We start from the raw sequence: 19,765 nt of genomic DNA, 5'->3' as shown, positions 1-19,765 counted from the left end.
GTAAGGCCTGTGGAACTCAGCAAGACTTGACCACTGCATGGAAAAGTATACGGCTGGATAAATCCATATGGGACAAGCGAGGGGTGACACCACAATTTTGTGGTCTTTTAAGAAGCTCCAAATCTCAGGATCTGACAAAATGCAAGGAGGCCCTTTCAGAACCCAGGAATAAATAGCTTATTCTGCTATAACACTTAATTTCTGATTTCAGCTCAGCGCCTATCATAAAGCCATTGACTGGTGATGGGCGGTAAGCTTTTTGCTTTGTTTGAATAGCTCCCGGCCCACATTTTGGGTGCAGAATGGCCTGAGTTCAAATTCTGAATAACAGAGGGCGTGAGGAGTAAGGGGGGGGGGAATAAGCGAAACATCCATCCAGAACAGACAAGATAAAGAAATACAAATGCTGGAAGTTCTTGGGAGGCGATTTCTGGTTTTCCATACAATAGCTCTCGGAGGAGAGACAGTCACATGTGGAACCACACCTTTAAAATCAAAGATTTGTTCCAAACATGAGGACTAGAATCTTTCTCTGCAAAATTCTAGAATACTGGTGTTGGACAAAGCCCTAGGTTTTACCTCTGATTAGAAAGGGACTGGGGAAGAGGGGATGGGGGAAGACCCTTCCCCACCTAAAACCCTGCAGTGACAGAGTTATCTTTGGGTTCATGAGGACTAGAACCTTATTTTGCCAAAAGCGATATAGCAGTGCTGCTGCTTGGTAGACCAAAAAGTTCCAGGTTCAAACTCTGGCACCTCCAGATTCAAAAAAGGGCTTGATGGGGGGGGGGACTCATTCTTTCGTCAAAATGTCGGAAGATGCTGCCGATCCAAGCCGTGAATAGAGGCAAAAGATCTCTGTGCCGTAATACGAAGGGGTTCTTCCATCTCCTCATTGTTCTTCTCTTTCTTCTCTAGGCAGGCAGAAGCCAAGGCCACGAGGAAGGAGAACGTGGGGGGCACCCTCCCTCCCTCTTCCTTCTGCTCAACCACCCACCGCCCTCTCCTCGCTTTGTTTTAACATTTAGCCAAAGGAAACGCGGAGGACATCAACCCCAATATGTCAGCGAGCCAGCCAAGCGGAGAAGCGGCCCTCGCTGAGTGCTGCCGACTGGTCCGTCCCTGGGGGTCATCGTGGCGGCACGGCAGGCGGCCACCCTCCCTCCCTCCCGCCTAATCCTCTCGACTTCCCACCCACTCCTTTGCCCCCCTCAGCTAACATCGCAGGCAACACCACCCATCGACCAAACACCGAGAGGACGGAACGCCTCGTGGCGCAGTGGTTAAAATGCTGTACTGCAGCTAAAACTGTGCTCACGACCTGGGGTTCAAATCCCAGGTAGCCGGCTCAAGGTTGACTCAGCCTTCCATCCTTCCGAGGTCGGTAAAATGAGTACCCAGCTTGCTGGGGGGGCAATGTGTAGCCTGTATAATTAAAATTGTAAACCGCCCGGAGAGTGCTTGTAGCGCTATGGGGCGGTATATAAATCCAATAAATAAATAAATAAATATAAATAAACGGTGCGGCGGGAGGAGAGCATGGCGCATACTCCGGGCTGCCAGCCAGATGAACAAGGGGGATCCGAGATCAAATCAAGCCTGAACTCTATTCTCGACGCTGAACCTGTCCTGCTTTGGGCACATCTTCAGAAGGCAGGAGGCTCTGGAAAAGAAGACCATCACGCTGGGAAAGGTGGAAGGAAGCAGGGAAAGAGGGAGACCCAATACGAGATGGATGGACTCTCTAAAGGAAGCCACAGGCTTACGTTTGCAAGAACCGGACACGACATTCTGGAGATGGCTTATCCAAGGGGTCTCTATAAATTGGAAGCAATGAGACAGCACATAATAACAAACCAAACACATATTTCTGCCCCCCCCCTTCAAGCCGTCAGCAGTTCGAGTTCTAAGCGCGCAAGATGCCTGGGAGAAGACATACTTCATCAGCTACAACTCCCATAACCCCCCCCAAGCACAGCTGGCTGGGCATTCTTGGATTTCTACTTTAAAAAAAAAAAGACTTTCCACACTTTTGCTCCTTTCCCCCCAAATGAACCCTAAAGGATTGTTCACACAACTCAGGCTACCCTGATGCTAATCAACTCAATTTAATTATATAAAAAACCCAAACTGAACCCACAGTTGTATTATTATTATGGTTATCATCGTGATCACGATCTTACACCCTACCCCTTCTCGTGAAGCAAGGCCTGGGAGTATCTAGGATTTAAATGGGTGGTTTTTTTCCCCTCAAAAACCTTTTCCCCTCGGCTTGCAACACAATTGTCCTCACTGGGTTTTCTACTCAGATTTCAAATCCGATTTGCAACTGTTTTAATCCGACAAATAAATTAAATCCTAACAGGAGGGGACGTGAGAAACAACTAGGCAAACAGATAAACAGATAGATAGATTAATGAGTAACCAAGCAAGCAAACCACCAAATCACCAAACTTCCCAGGTCATCTCAATACAAACCTATTGTGAAGAATCTCAAGACTACAGATTACAGTAAATGCAATACCAACCACGGTGTGTCTTGTGCGTGGCACCCTGCACCGTTACTATAAAAACCACCAAGAGGTTTGTAGCTTCTTCATTCGGCACATGATCTCCTGGACGGGAGCCCAGTTTTTTTCGGATCCATGGCTCCCTGCCTAAAATCCCAAATTCCAAGTATCTTGGATCTCAAACGGCAGAAACCAAAAACCCTGCACGATGAGAATTTAGGGAACCAGCAAGCGGGCAAAAAGACACGCAGACCTTTCATGCCAGATGTTGTCAGAAAAGGGTGGAAGACCGGGGGGGGGAATACACTAACCCCCAGCTGACTAATTTCATCCCCCCAGGGCCAAAAACCCAAACCCCCCCACTTAGCTCTCTCTCCCCCACCCCAGTGCGCAGCCCCCTCCCCGTTCACTCCCTTGTTCTCCGGCCCCCGTGACTCACGAGGGAAGGGGGCGGTGAGTCACGAACAGAAGGTGGGAAACTGAGGATGAGCGGAGGAGAGAACACACCAAAATTAGCCCCGGGATTACGTGCCAGTGAAAAGAACAAGTGGCCTCGCTTGGATCAGCAAACGAAGCCTCGCTGATCCTTGCTTAGCGCAAACCAGGGACGGCCGCCCAAACCGCCCAGCGGCGAGGACGGTGCAAGGTGCCCACGTGGGTGATGGGTCTGGCAACCCCACTGGTGCGTCGTGGCACGGAAGGGGGGGAACCTGGGCAGGGAAAGCCACACACATCACCTTGAAAGAACACCAGGCCGCAGTGAAGGGAGTGTTTTGCCTGTATACAGGAGGTCCTGGGTTCGAATTTGTAACACCTCTCTCTCTGGACAGAACTGGAGAAAGACACACACCTTCCACACTGCCCCCCCCCCCAAGGTGTGGAAAGCAGCCCCTGCCAGGCAGTGCAGACAAAACAGAGTCACATTGAGATGGGGGGGATTTTTTTTCATGGCCCACCGTGCTTTAGAAAGCTTCAGGTCCACAGCCAGCCATTCTGAGGCACCTTGACTTGTGTTATATGCAGTGAGAGCTTTTTATTTTGAAACCCAGAAATAGATTTTAGGACAAGCCACTGCCCTGCTCGTTTCAAGTGTGTGACACCCAGGCCAGCCATGATCTCAGGGATGCTGGGGACGGTGCAGCAAAAATCCCTCTGTGCATGCTCAGAGGCTGGCCGGCCTGCTTTCACAACCCCGTCCCTTCCTGCATTGGTTGTAAGAAGAGCAAAGGAAGATTTTTTTTCAAGTGGGGAAGAACATCCCGGGCTGAAGACACACAGCTGATGGAGAAGAAAAACAAGCGCCATCATCAAGAAAAGCTCCTTTCCTCTCCCCCGTTTTGTGCCAGGCCTTCTCAAAACCCTCAGCATTTGTGGAGAGAATGAAAGGGACACACAGAGAGAGAAACACCTTGCAAATTTTAGGATCCCTCTGAGTGCCCCATCCCAGCACCCGTTTTTTGGAGAGCCCTCCAGCGCCACCTTGCGATCAAAAGGGATCCACGCCATCCTTTGGGCAGGCAGGAGGTGGAGATGACCGAGACTACTCTACCCTTTGAATTTCTGCCTGCTCCCCAAAGGCGGAGCGGCGTCCTTTGTGCAAATCTGCCCTTCAGAAGTACGGTCCAGAAAAGTCCAGCTTGGGTTCCTGAGAGTGCTAAAGTGGTCTCTTTTTGTGTGGTCCGGCCCTCCTGCCCGTAAGGGGCCAACAGTTGCCTCCAACACTTGGGCCCGGGGGATACCCCGCCAGCCTGACTCCTTGACGGTCCCCTCCAGGAGAATCCAAACGCCTCTCTCCGGTGCAAGGGAAAGGGCTCGCTTCTTCCAGAGAAGTGACTTCCAGAGATCCTTGGGGTGGGTCTGAAAACCCCGGGGGGGGGGGAACGTCTCCTATCAGCCTGTGCCCAGTGGAGAGTCAAACTCCCAACGTCTGACTAACTTGCTATGAATGAAAGAATAGCTCCTTGGGGTTTTGGGATGGGCACAGAGGGTGTGCAATGAGATGAAGCTGAATGGACCTCGAAACAGAAGTAGGGACTTCTTTTCAGCGGCAGTCTCCCGGTGCGGTCAATGTTTTCCCCGCGTTCTCCATATAGCTTTGCAACAGGATACGTGCCAAGATGTTCTGGCTATATACATTCTGACCGAGCCAGCGTCGAGTATAATTGTTTGAATATTACATTTGGAAGAGGAGGATACGGGTTGAGATCCCTGCAAGGTCAAAAAGCTTGGTAAGTATCCCATAATATGGATGCTGGTTTTCGGTATCCATTTTTATTGATAGCAAAAGAACTTCCGACAAAACTATGTGAACTCCAGTGGGACCACATGCACACAAACACACACACACAAGCATACAGTCATTTACTTTTGAAAGCCACCAACGGCCCTTTTCAAAAGGAAGGCCAACTAGCAATATTTAAAATAACTTAAAAAAAAAATAAAGATATGTCTCTACTATGATTTTGGTTACAAACATTTCCTGGACTCCCCTTTCAGAGACCACCCAACCGGGGTCTCTCACAACCTGGCCTGACCCAGGAATCCATTGCAAGAGTCCAAAGAATTTTGAGAAACGAGGGTTCTAAAGCAGAGACAAGGACTTTTCTGTCAACTTGTGTCCTTGTTTCCAACTTGGGACCAGTCAGGAAAACAAGGCAGGCCCTGCCATTTTTGGGTGCACGAGCAACATCTTTGTGATGCAATTCATCACCTTAATAAACTTCTGGTCTTTCTTTCTTTCTTTCTTTCTTTATTAGTGCAGGGGCAACAGGCCCTGCCATTTTTGGGTGTAGGGCAACATCTTTGTGATGCAATTCATCACCTTTATATACTTCTGGTCTTTATTTATTTATTTATTTATTTATGCCATTTTTGGAGTGCAGGGGCAACAGGCCCTGCCATTTTTGGGGTGTAGGGGCAACAGGACCCTGACCCCTCTTTGTGAGGTCATGTTGTGATGCAGCTCATCACCCTAATAAAACCTCTGGTCCAGGACAGCAGCCACCCATCTGGTGAGTGACAGGCGCTCAGTCAGCTGTCTTGATCCAGTGATGGCGAAGACCCGGCGCAAGGTCCCGGTTCCTCCCGGGAACATCTTGGCAGCCGCAGTCAGCTATCTCATCGTTTTTCTTCTTATCACTTTGATGACATTATGTGTGCAGTTTGTTCTCGTTTGGGAACTCCTGCAGAGTTTTACTTTCTTTTGGAACACCTTGGAATCCATGATGATCTTGGTTACAACCATCTATTTGGTGGGTCACCTGCTCTCTGGCATCGGTGGTGATCCAAGGATGGAGCAGACCCAGCGCAGGCTTCTGGTTACTCTCCTTGCAACCTTCATCAGATACCTCATCTTAACTCTCCTCGTCTTGTTCATAACATTCTGTTACCAGATTGTTTTCCTCTTGAAGATCCTCCAGAGCTTCACTTTTATTCCAAACCTCTGCGACTCAATCAAGAGATGCTCCAGGCGCCTCTTTGCGGTCCGTCAAACGCCACCCCAGCTTTCCAGCGCCCAGGTGAAGGTAGGCTGTGGCTTTACTGTTATGGGTTTGCTTTCCATAAGTAAGCAAAATGCATAGAGATAGGAAGCGGATCTGGTGTCCGTTCTTGAGAAAAAGAGAATGGGAAAAAGGCAGGTTGCTTACCTGTAACCATGGTTCTTCGAGGGGACCTCTCTGAATGCACACGTAAGGGTTTACGCTGCGCCTGCGCTGACGTTCACGGAGTATTCTAGAGCTAAAAGTAACAATTTTATAGGATGATCCCCCCATGAGGCACCCATGCTCCTCCCACCCAAGATTCCCCTGGTGAGCGTCTTACATCAATATGGTGAAGATGATGGTAATCTGAAGAATGATGGTACGATGAAGCCTAGATAAACATGAAAACTAGTCGAATAGGTTAGGAACGAGACATTAAAGTAGGAAGTTACTTTATCAGGAAAATTGAGTAACAGGTGGATCGGATCACAATCCGGCTATTTCGCGTGTTATGACAGCCCCTAGGAAGGCTGTTTGAAGTAAGTAATTTTGCATTTGAAGAGAAAATGGGCTCGAATGGCGGGCACTTGAGTGAATTTAGACTTATCCATCGACCATAGAGGAACAAAGCGTTGACATGGAGGACGGGTGGCACTGAGTCCTCTGAGAAGATGTGGGACCATAGAGTGAGACAAAAGTTATACTGGACCAGAATCATCTGGTTAATGGGCAACAGTAGCAGATATATAACATTTTAAAGTATCAATAGAAAGGCATTTTTAATTATTTATTTATTTATTTATTTATTTATTTATTTATTTATTTATTTATTTATTTATTTATTTATTCATTCATTCATTCATTCATTCATTCATTCATTCCATTTTTGAGGTACAGGGGCAACAGGCCCTGCCATTACTAGGTGTACGGGCAACATATTTGTGATGCACTTCATCATCTTAATAAACTTCTAGTCTTTATTTATTTATTTATGCCATTTTTGGGGTGCAGGAGCAACAGGCCCTGCCATTTTTGGGTGTAGGGGTAACATCTTTGTGATGCAATTCATCACCTTAATAAACTTCTGGCCTTTATTTATTTATTTATGCCATTTTTGAGGTGCAGGGGCAACAGGCCCTGCCAATTTTGGGTGTAGGGGTAACATCTTTGTGATGCAATTCATCACTTTAATAAACCTCTGGCCTTTATTTATTGATTTATGCCTTCTTTGGGGTGCAGGGGCAACAGGCCCTGCCATTACTGGGTGTAGGAGTAACATCTTTGTGAGGTAATACATCACCTTAATAAACTTCTGGTCTTGATTGATTGATTGATTGATTGATTGATTGATTGATTGATTGATTGATTGATTGATTGATTGATTGATGCCTTTTTTGGGGTGCAGGGGCAACAGGCCCTGCCATTTTGGGTGTAGGGGTAACATCTTTGTTATGCAGTTCATCACCTTAATAAACTTCTGGCCTTTATTTATTGATTGATTTATGCCTTTTTTTTTTGGGTGCAGGGGCAACAGGCCCTGCAATTTTTGGGTGTAGGGGTAACATCTTTGTGATGCAATTCATCACCTTAATAAACTTCTGGCCTTTATTTATTGATTGATTTATGCCTTTTTTGGGGTGCAGGGGCAACAGGCCCTGCAATTTTTTGGAGTAGGGGTAACAGCTTTGTGATGCAATTCATCACCTTAATAAACTTTTGGCCTTTATTTATTGATTGATTTATGTCTTTTTTCGGGTGCAGGGGCAAAAGCCCTGCAATTTGTGGGTGTAGGGGTAACATCTTTGTGATGCAATTCATCACCTTAATAAACTTCTGACCTTTATTTATTGATTGATTTATGCCTTTTGTCGGGTGCAGGGGCAACAGGCCCTGCAATTTTTGGGTGTAGGGGTAACATCTTTGTGATGCAATTCATCACCTTAATAAACTTCTGGCCTTTATTTATTGATTGATTTATGCCTTTTTTGGGGTGCAGGGGCAATAGGCCCTGCAATTTTTTGGAGTAGGGGTAACAGCTTTGTGATGCAATTCATCACCTTAATAAACTTTTGGCCTTTATTTATTGATTGATTTATGCCTTTTTTCGGGTGCAGGGGCAAAAGCCCTGCAATTTGTGGGTGTAGGGGTAACATCTTTGTGATGCAATTCATCACCTTAATAAACCTCTGGCCTTAATTTATTGAAGAAGACCTAGATGAAGTATTGAGAATCATAGAAGATTATGGACAAGTGGCAGGTCTCAAAAATGATTACCAAAAAACAAAAGTTATGATTAAAAACATAAAGAAAGAAGAAGGAAATCTGGTGAAGGAAAATAATTTTGAAGAAGTACAGTGGGGTCTTGACTTGAGAACTTAATCCGTATTGGAAGGCGGTTTTCAAGTCAAAAAGTTCTCAAGTCAAATCTGCATTTCCCATAGGAATGCATTGAAAACCATTTGATCCGTATCTGCTCTTTTCTGTCCATAGAAACTAATGGGAAGCTGCTATTCCGCCTTCGACCACTCTAGGGGGATATTTTGTTTCTTTTTTTCTTAGGTCAAGAAAGGTTCAGGGAAGGCAGGGAAAATACAGTCCAGGCAGTACCAGGCAGTCTGAAGACTGTCTCCCAATCCACTCTCTAAACGCTGGGAGGAGTGAGGAAGCAGACAGGCACCCTTTTCACTAGCCAACAGTTAACTGAAAGTTCACATTTTGCACTTTCCCTGCCTCCCACGTGTTTTTTTTTCAGTTCTTAACTCAAATCTAAATATGTAAGTCAAGTCAATATTTTCCTATGAGAGCGGTTCTTAAGTCAAAATGTTCTTAACTCAAGCCGTTCTTAAGTCAAGAGCCCACTGTACAAAAAATCATTTAGGATGATTTAGGAGTCATCATCACCAAAAAAACCCAGCAACTTAATGAAAGAGAACTATCTTAGAATACAGAAGGAAACTCAGAAAAAACTGGAAGAAAGAAAGAAGCTACAACTGTCATTGATGGGAAGAATTGCAACGATAAAAATGATTATTTTGCCTAAACTTTTATTCCTCTTTCAAAATCTACCAATATTACTAAATTTCAAATATTTCAAAGAATTGGAACACCTGACAACAAAATTTGTATGGAAGACTAAGAAACCAAGAATAAAACTTAAGCTATTACAGGATCCGAAAGAAAGGGGAGGGGTGCACGACTACCGAACTTGCTGCACCTATCTGGGTAAGATGTAGCTTACTCAGGAAGAAAATCATTAAGGTGCCCGAGAGTCAAAAAGAGGAGGCCGAAAAAGGCGGGAAAGGAGAAAGAAGTAAATGGTTGACGTGTGTGTGTGTGTGTGTGGTGGGGGCAAGCCAAACGGCTGGCAAAGGAAAACGAAAACAACTCACGGGGGATCGTAGATTAGATAATTGAGAAGGGAAAGTATCCGATTTAGAGGGAGGTGATCAATAAGTTAAGGGAAAACTGTGTAGAAATAGCTCTAGTTCTCTGTAGAACTTTAGAGCATGGCGGAAAAAAGGAACTGAGGGGAATCTTGGGTGGGAAGAGCATGGGCGCCTCATGGGGGAATCATCTCATAAAATTATTACTTTTAGCTCTAGAATGCTCCAAGAACGTCAGCGCAGGCGCAGACTAAACCCTTATGTGTGCATTCACAGAGGCCACGAAGCAGAACTAGTTATTCTTTACTCTCATTCATGCTGGACCTTTCTCTTCATTTTCTCTTTCTGGCAGGTGTATGAGCAAAGACCAGCAAAGGGGCAAGGGCCTGAGAGAACAAGGACTGGGGAAAAAGAACAGAGGGCATGTCTCTCCATTCCCATCCAGGTCTGGCGTCTCCCATTCCTGAACCTCCCCAGAAAAGAAGAACTTGAAGCTCACGTGAGGAGAAGAACAGCCCAGCACAGGCGGGGGCTTCCGAGACGGGTTTCTCAACCCTTGGGGGGCCTTCTGCCTCTTGGAGCAACTTGCAAAGAAGATCTGGAACACAGAATAAGGCTTCAGAGGTCCCCGCAGGTCCTGACTGCTCAGGATGAAAAAGAGAAGTGGGAAAATGAAGAGGAGGCAGAGGCCTCCCCCATGGAGATCAACGGCGGGACCTCCCCCATGGACACCAATGGCAAGGCCTCCCCCATGGAGATCAATGGCGAGGCCTCCCCCATGGAGATCGATGGCGAGGCCTCCCCCATGGATATCGACAACAGGTACTCCCCCATGGAGATTGACGGCGAGGCCTCCCACATGGAGATCGACGGCGAGGCCTTCCCCATGGAAATCGATGGCGAGGCCTCCCCCATGGAAATCGACAGCGGGTACTCCCCCATGGAGACCGACAGCATGTACTCCCCCATGGAGATCGATGAGAACTCCCCCATGGAGATCGACAGTGGGGACTCCCCCATGGAGATCGATCAGGAGTACTCCCCCATGGAGATCGACAGCGGGTACTCCCCCATGGAGATTGACGGCGAGGCCTCCCCCATGGAGATCGATGGCGAAGCCTCCCCCATGGAGACCGACAGCGGGTACTGCCCCATGGACATTGACGAGGAGTACTCCCCCATGGAGATTGATGGTGAGGCCTCCCCCATGGAAATCGATGGTGAGGCCTCCCCCATGGAGATCGACAGCGGGTACTCCCCCATGGAGATTGACGGCGAGGCCTCCCCCATGGAGATCGATGGCGAAGCCTCCCCCATGGAGACCGACAGCGGGTACTGCCCCATGGACATTGACGAGGAGTACTCCCCCATGGAGATTGCTGGCGAGGCCTCACCCATGGAGATCGATAGCGAGGCCTCCCCCATGGAGATTGATGGCGAGGCCTCCCCCATGGAGATCAACGGCGGGACCTCCCCCATGGAGATTGATGGCGAGGCCTCCCCCATGGAGATCAACGGCGGGACCTCCCCCATGGAGATTGACGGCGAGGCCTCCCCCATGGAGATCGACGGCGAGGCCTCCGACATGGAGATCGATGGCGAGGCCTCCCCCATGGAGATCGATGGCGAGGCCTCCCCCATGGAGATCAACGGCGGGACCTCCCCCATGGAGACCGACAGCGGGGCCTCCCCCAAATGTACCTGCAGCATCTGTATGTGTGCCCGAAAATCATCACGGCGGCATAGCAAGAGGCGCTCTTGTAGCGCATTCAGTTCATGTTGGAGAGGATCCCTGTGTGCACACCGGGTGAGGTTCCCTTCCCAGGGTGAAAATATTAGCCAGAAGATTGGGCCAAATCCATATCGTCTTATTATCAGGAGTATTATCATGATCAATAGTATTATCAGACAAGAGGGCCTTCTTCAATGACCAATGCAAAGATATCGAGGAAAATAATAGAAAGGGAAATACCAGAGATCTGTTCAAGAAAACTGCAGATATTAAAGGAACATTTTCTTCAAAGATGGATATTATAAACGACAAAAATGGGAGGGACCTTACAGAAGCAGAAGACATCAAGAAGAGGCGGCAAGAATACGCAGAGGAATTCTATCAGAAAGATCTGGATGTCTCGGACAACCCAGATAGTGTGGTTGCTGACCTTGAGCCGGACATCCGGGAGAGTGAAGTCAAGTGGGCCTTAGAAAGGGTGGCTAACAACAAGGCCAGTGGAGGTGATGGCATTCCAGTGGAACTGTTTAAAATTTTAAAAGATGACGCTGTTAAGGTGTTACGTTCAATATGCCAGCAAGTATGGAAAACTCAGCAGTGACCAGAGGATTGGAAAAGATCAGTCTACATCCCAATCCCGAAGAAGGGCAGTGCCAAAGAATGCTCCAACTATCGCATAATTGCACTCTTTTCACACGCTAGCAAGGTTGTGCACAAAATCCTCCAAAGCAGGCTTCAGCAGTATGTGGACTGAGAACCCCCAGAAGTACAAACTGGATTTCGAAGGGGCAGAGGAACTAGAGACCAAATTTCTAACATGCGCAGCATTATGGAGAAAGCCAGAAAAAAGTTCCAGAAAAACATCTACTTCTGCTTCATTGATTAGCAAAAGCCTTTGACTTTGTGGAACCAAAGCAAACTATGGCAAGTTCTCAAAGAAATGGGAGTGCCTGACCACTTTATCCATCTCTTGAGAAATCTATCCATGGGACAGGAAGCAACTGGATACGGAACAACTGATTGGTTCAAAATTGGGAAAGGAGTACGACAAGGCTGTATGTTGTCACCCTGCTCCTTTAACTTATATGCAGAATACATCATGCGAAAGGCCGGACTGGACGATATCCCAAGCCAGAATTAAGACTGCCGGAAGAAATATCAACAACCTCCGATAAGCAGATGATACCAGTCTGATGGCAGAAAGCGAGGAGGAATTAAATGAGGTGAAAGAGGAGAGTGCAAAAAACGGTCTGAAGCTCAACATAAAAAAAAAACTAAGATCATGGCCACTGGTCCCATCACCTCCTGGCAAATAGAAGGGGAAGATATGGAGGAAGTGACAGATTTTACTTTCTTGGGCTCCATGATCACTGCAGATGGAGACAGCAGCCACGTAATTAAAAGACGCCTGCTAGGGGCGTCTTTTAATTTTGTTAAAAGACGACAAACCTCGACAGCATCTTAAAAAGCAGATACATCACGTTGCCGACAAAGGTCCACATACTCAAAGCTATCGTTTTCCCAGTAGTGATGTATGGAAGTGAGAGCTGGACCATAAAGAAGGCTGACCATCAAAGAATTGATGCTTTTGAATTGTGGTGCTGGAGGAGACTCTTGAGAGCCCCCTGGACTGGAAGGAGAACAAACGTATCAATTCTGAAGGAAATCAACCCTGAGTGCTCACTGGAAGGACAGATCCTGAAGCTGAGGCTCCAATATTTTCTCAACATCAGGGTCTTTTCCAGGGTGTCTTCTCTTCTCATGAGATGGCCAAAGTACTGGAGCCTTAGCTTCAGCATCTGTCTTTCCAGTGAGCACTCAGGGTTGATTTCCTTCCAGGGGACTCTCAAGAGTCTCCTCCAGCATCATATGTCAAAAGCATCAATTCTTCAGTGGTCAGCTTTCTTTATGGGCCAGCTCTCAATTCCATGCATCACTACAGGAAAAACCATAGCTTTGACTATGCGGACTTTTGTCGGCAAGGTGATGTCTCTGCTTTTTAAGATGCTGTCAAGGTTTGTCATTGCTTTCCTCCCAAGAAGCAGGCGTCTTTTAATTTTGTCACCATCTGCAGTGATCATGGAGCCCAAAAAAGTACAGTGGTAGTTCAACCTACGAACGTCCCTACTTACGGATATATTGACCTACAGACAGCTCCGGGTGCAAGTAGATGTAAATTTTTCCAGCTGGAGCAGTCCGTAGGTCAAAATGTCTGTAAGTAGGGACATTCGTAGGTCGAGGGCAGGAAATTCAAACCATTGGTGGCGAAGAGGCTGCTTCTTAGTAGCTCTTTTGCCCCAACGGTTAGGAAAAGGGAGGCTCAGCCTCCCTGGCTTCCACCGCTGCTGCCGCCATCGCCGGGAGGCGAGCCACTGGACCATCCCGTCTGAGCTCAGCTTCCTGGGGGTCCCCCACTGCCGCGATCGCCGCAGCAGGAGACCCCCAGGAGGCTTCGGACCAGCACGTTGCTGCTTTTTTTCTTTTAAAAAAGTTGTTCTGGGTGAATTTTGGCGGGTAGGTTTGGGCTGGGGTGTATGTTTCTGTGTTGTTTTGTTTTTTGATGATTTTTTTTTTGCAGTACTAGCGTGGGATGTTTATTTTTGGATTTGTTTTGGCTTTTTGCAGGCCATGGGGCCTGCAGTGTTTTATTTTTATTTTGGGGAGGGGGTATTTTTTTTCTTTGGCCAGAATGGATTAATCGGTTTTCAATGCATTCCTAAGGGAAATGGTGCTTCGACTTGTGAAAATTTTGACTTACGGCCACCATTCCAATATGGGTTAATTTCGTAAGTCAAGGTACTACTGTAAAATCTCTCACTGCCTCCATATCTTCCCCTTCTATTTGTCAGGAGGTGATGGGGCCAGTGGCCATGATCTTGTTTTTTTTTTATGTTGAGCTTCAGACTGTTTTTTGCACTCTCCTCTTTCACCCTCATTTAATTCCTCCTCACTTTCTGCCATCAGACTGGTATCATCTGCATATTGGAGGTTGTTGATATTTCTTCCGGCAGTCTTAATTCCGGCTTGGGATTTCTCCAGTTCGGCCTTTCGCATGATGTATTCTGCGTATAAGTTAAAGGAGCAGGGTGACAACATACAGCCTTGTCGTACTCCTTTCCCAGTTTTGAACCAATCAGTTGTTCCGTATCCAGTTCTAACTGTTGCTTCCTGTCCCATGTATAGATTTCTCAAGAGATGGATAAAGTGGTCAGGCACTCCCATTTCTTTAAGAACTTGCCATAGTTTGCTGTGGTCCACACAATCAAAGGCTTTTGCTTAGTCAATGAAGCAGAAGTAGATGTTTTTCTGGAACTTTTTTCTGGCTTTCTCCATAATCCAGCGCATGTTAGCAATTTGGTCTCTAGCTCCTCTGTCCCTTAAAAATCCAGCTTGCACTTCTGGGAGTTCTCGGTCCACTTACTGTTGAAGCCTACCTTGTCGGATTTTGAGTATAACCTTGCTAGCGTGTGAAATGAGTGCAACGTACAGTAGTTGGAGCACTTGACCACTTGACTTCATTCTCCAGGATGTCTGGCTCAAGGTCAGCAACTACACTGTCTGGGTTGTCCGAGACATCCAGATCTTTCTGATAGAATTCCTCTGCGTATTCTTGCCGCCTCTTCTTGATGTCTTCTGCTTCTGTAAGGTCCCTCCCACTTTTGTCGTTTATTATAGGGAGAAGACGATGTGCAGGTTTTCATCTTCTGCCTTCTGCTAGCATCCTCCATTGGCACCAGGAACACAAAGAGCCCAAGCTCACGGAGCAGCCTCGAGTCTCTGCACTGCTTTCCCATCATCGCTATTTGCCAAATTTCAGTTATTATTATTATTATCATCATCATTAGCATCGTTATTATCATTATTATCATTATCACCACTATTATTATTACTTGATTACTTTCCCACAGTAATCATACGTTAACTACTGATGTATTTCAATAAAAATCTTTCTTGTGATCTATGTTTATGAAGATGCAGATCTGTGTGGCTTTGGGGGGGGTCTCTTTTCAGGAGCATGTAGAGCGTGCAAACCTCAGAGTCCTCTGGAGTCCAGAGGTTCAGAACCTGCAGGTCTCGAGTCAAGGCTCCTTGGCTGTGGCCATCCTTGCAACACCCCTGTTTTCCATCGAGGTGGGTCAGGCTGAAGGAGACCCCGGGTCTTGCTCGGACTCTTCAGACGCACCCCGGGGGGGGAGAGAAAGGCCGGGAGTCTCCACATCGGACTGATTTCCACTGATTCCAGAAATGGACTTGATGTTTTAAATCAAGCACCAAATAAGGCATCAACACAATAAAAATAAAACCATATTTTAAAAAGGAATAAAAAACAAAGGGAACTCACAGGGAAATAATCATCTTCATGAAAGGAACGAGAAGACAAAATGTTTCTTCATCATAGGAAATCTGTGGCCTAGTTAAAAATATATATATTTCTTCGATTTCCATCTGTCCTGACCCCCAGAACTGGCATGGAAACCAAAGGAGTTTTTTGGGGGGGGGGCTCAGGAGGAACCTGCTGGAGGTAACTCCGCCCATTCCATTGTCCTTCCCCCCCCCCCCGGAGCTGTCCAGACCAGAGGGGGGGGAGACGGGGCGTGCCCTGGGTCAGCCCAGGGATCAGGGCTGGAGGGGGTCGCCCTCGCCTTGGAAACCTCAGGGCGCAGCCTGGATCCATCCCTGAGCAGGAGAGAGGTTTCCGCAAGACCCCCCCATGGCGGCGCCTCTCCCCCCAGGGGAGTCTGTCCATCTCATGCCCACCTTTCTGTTTTCCTGAGCTTTAGTACAACCCCACTGACTGGGGGTTATACTAAATCTCCACTAAATATTCCATTTTTCCTTTGAAAAAACAATAACTGCTCCTTTTCTTTCAGGAAATAAGAGGGAACGTTTTAATTTATCTAGGAAGATAAATCTGTGGCCCTTCAGATCTTGTGGGACTAAAACCTCCATCAGCCAAATTAAAGGGAGGATGATGGATGAGGGGAACAACACCTCAAAAGCTATACTTCTCCTCCCTCTTCAGGAAAAAAAATCACTTTTTTTTAAAAAAGAGAGAGCGAGTGGGAAGAGAAAGGAGTATATGGAGGAATCTCCGAACGTAACCATGATCGGACATCATCATCATCATCATAAGCCCCTCCTCCAAAATAAAAACAAGTCATTGAAAACAGGCTTTTAAAAGCATGCAAGTCTCTCCAGATACTTTAATGATCATCTTGTATAGAATGAATATGCCGTAAAATCAGGAGGCGAGGCTGCTAGGGGATTATGGGATCTGTATTTCTCTCCCACCCACCCCCAATCAGCTTAAGATGCTTAGAGACCTACTGCTCTGATTCGATTTTTATGAAGTCAAGTTTCCCCAACTTTTTCCTTTGGCAGTGGGGGGGGAGGAAGGTGTGATTTAAGAATGTACCCCAAAACAACCCACCTCTATCTTCCTGCATCAACAGCTGTGAACAACCCCGTTTCCTGCTTCAGAGAGAGGACAGCCAGAAGCTGCTCAGAAGCCAGAGACAGAGGCTATGACAAAGAAGTGGTTCTCTCTCTCTCTCACACACACTCTCTCTCTCTCTCTCGCTCTCTCTCTCTCTCAATCTCTCCCCCCCCCACCAATGGTTTACTCCCCAGGATCCTGGCCCTGCTCCACCTTTCTCAAGTCCGGGTTCTGCTTTAATTTTCCCCTACACTCAAACGGCAAGTTAACTGAAACACAGGCTGGATTGGAAGGGAGCAAGCAAGCTCAGGAAATGGTCAGGGTGGCTTTTCTCCACAAGATAAAATCTACAACGCGCGACCAGGCACATCACTTCCTTTCCTGAACGGAGAGACAAAATTGCTACCCACGCTCTGCTGCCACCTCTCCGGTCGTCTTGGAACTGACCGCAAGGAAGCCTCTTCCGACCAAAATCCACACCGTTTTTGCTAAGACACAGGCTTGCGGGTCACCACTTACCCATAGGCATCCTACACATTTCTACTCGCAGAGGAGGCCCACAGAGTTCGGTGGCGTTGAGGCAGGGACTGACAAAGACCTCCACCCGAAACCCTGCAGCTGAATCACCTAATTGACAAGACGGGGGTGCTTCTCAAATCCCACCCACCTCCTGAGGAGGTGCCCAGAAAAAGATCCCTGTTCTTCTATCTGATCAATAACTGGAGATAAAAGCAAAGTCCCCTCCCCCGGGTCAAAACTGGGTTTGGCCCAACTGGGCACATTCCAGAGGATTTTGGACTACAGCTCCTATCATCCATAGCCAGCACGGCCTTCATCAGCTGCAGAAAATCTTTTGCCAGTTCGGTTCTTTGATGGGACAGGAAGGGCCGTTAGAACGCTTAGCAAGGCAAGGCTGGAGAACCTTGGCAACTTTGCTTCGCTCAATTTGAATGCTGGCCCTTGCTGGCAAACAGAGCCTTTCTGATACGATAAAAAAGAGATAAATTACCAACATGTCCACGTTTGTAACTCTCAAGAATTCTACCCTTCTAAGATTCCACTCCTCAGCAAAGACATATTTTCCCCCCAGAGCACAGATAACCAGAAATGTGATTTATTTCATATATACAAAACTGAGGCCGGCCCTTCCCTCTCAAGCTGACCTAGCCTGCAGGGCTTCTGTTATGAGGGAAAAGAGCAGCATCGACTGTCAGGGAGAGAGAGAGGCAGACTTTTAAAACAAATGCTCAAATCACTAAATAAATAAAGCCATGATTTCTCAGAGGAGAGGAAATCCTGTCACCGTTTGCACGGGGCACAATCAGAGACGCTATTAATTATCTCCTTCTGTTGGACAAAGAATCTGAATTACCACCATCACGCCTCCAGAGAGAGGAGGCAGCTGAGACCACACAGCGTGAGGGTGGCTGATGGGTTTCCTTGGCTTGCACCCGGGTGGCCCTGAGCCAGCTGCATGGGGGACCCAGGGTGCCCCCAGGAGGGGGGGCGAGAAACCACTTCTGAGTCGACTGAGAAAACCCTAGGAGGGCCACCATTAGGTCGTAAATCATCATCATCATCATCACTAAATCTGATACTAGAAACAGATTAAAGGCAAACTGGAATGGTAACCACCAGACTTTAAAATAGCATTCCCCCCCCAGCTTGACAGCAAATGTTAGCACCATCTGTTTCCAAAACCACAGACATCTGGTTTGTGGCGCAGTGGTTAAAACGCTGTACTGCAAGCTAAAACTGTGCTCACGACTTGGGGTTCAAATCCCAGGTAGCCGGCTCAAGGTTGACTCAGCCTTCCATCCTTCCGAGGTCGGTAAAATGAGTACCCAGCTTGCTGGGGGGGCAATGTGTAGCCTGTATAATTAAAAATTGTAAACCGCCCGGAGAGTGCTTCTAGCGCTATGGGGCGGTATATAAATCCAATAAATAAATAAATAAATAAATTAAAGAAGGTGTGGGAGGGATGCAGGGGGAAAAACCTCCTATATTCCCATTAATGTTGAGGAGGTGCAGGATTTCGGTGGGCATTGGTTAAGACAAGTGGGCGACTCAAGGCAAAAATCTCATGTTTTTTCTTTTCTTTCGAAGAAGGCACAGAACAGGCTGTATTTCCTGAGAATGCTCGGCAAGTTAAATTTATCTCAGCATTTACTTCTGTCATACTATCGTAGCACCATTGAGAGTGTCCTAACCTATGGCATTCTGGCATGGTTTGGGAGTAACTCTGTAGCGGACAAAAAACCTCTACAGAGAACCATTAAAATTGCCCAGAATATCATCGGGCTCCAGCTACCAACCTTGGATGACATCTTCACATCCCGCTGTCTAAGGAAGTCACACAACATCCTGAGAGACTCTTCCCATCCTGCTTATAACTTTTTTGAACTGTTACCATCTGGCAGGAGATATAGAACAATTAAGACTCGGACCACACGTTTTCTCAATAGTTTTTATCCCAGAGCTATAATTGCAATTAATAATGAGCTTAAAGACCACCAGTAGTGAATAATTAGTTGGACTATGTTACTTGGCCTGGGGTGTAGATGTTTGTGGGTGAGGAGTGTTTAGGGAATTTTATCTGTGTGCATGTGTCTGGTCTCTGGGTGTCTGTGAATTTCGTTGTATGTGTATACTGTGTATATACTTACAATGACAATAAATTATTATTATTATTATTATTATTATTATTATTATTATTATTATTATTATTATTATTATTATTATTATTATTATTATTATTATTATTATTATTATTATTTTCCTGGAGGTTTGGAAGGCGGGACCCTCTGATTATTCTGTCCCTCGCCCCAAAAGAGTCACTCCAAATTCACAAATTGCAACACACACACACACACACACACAAACACACACACACAAACACACACACACACACACACACACACACACACACACACACACACACAAAAGGCCATGCTCTGATGTCTTCTGATCTCCCTCTTGCAGTCCTCCTGAAGCTTCCCTCAAGGCCCCTTAAATGGCCCCTTCTAGGAACTGGGAAGTCGCTTGATTCAGAGGACGCACAAAGCTAGGTTTTGATGGCCCACAGAAGCAGGGTGTGGTTTTCTTTTCGGAGGGGGCGGGAGAACTGATCTTGTCCCCCACACACACCCTCAGGGGGATCAAGCATGTGTTGCCTCCAGAACTACCTGGAGAAGAACTTCCTGGTTCAGTTGGAAATGGGA

General features: G+C 46.8%; 1 long non-coding RNA gene across 1 annotated transcript in view; it reads left to right on the top strand.

Moving 5' to 3' along the window:
- LOC144589525 (uncharacterized) overlaps positions 1–19,765 on the top strand; it is a 300,406-nt gene that overhangs the window by 51,950 nt on the left and 228,691 nt on the right. The window lies entirely within an intron of this gene.

This window comes from Pogona vitticeps, chromosome 5, assembly GCF_051106095.1.
Source record: "Pogona vitticeps strain Pit_001003342236 chromosome 5, PviZW2.1, whole genome shotgun sequence".
Lineage (NCBI taxonomy): Eukaryota > Metazoa > Chordata > Lepidosauria > Squamata > Agamidae > Pogona > Pogona vitticeps.
Note: the sequence above shows the minus strand (reverse complement) of the source record. Positions and strands in the feature narration are given on the sequence as shown.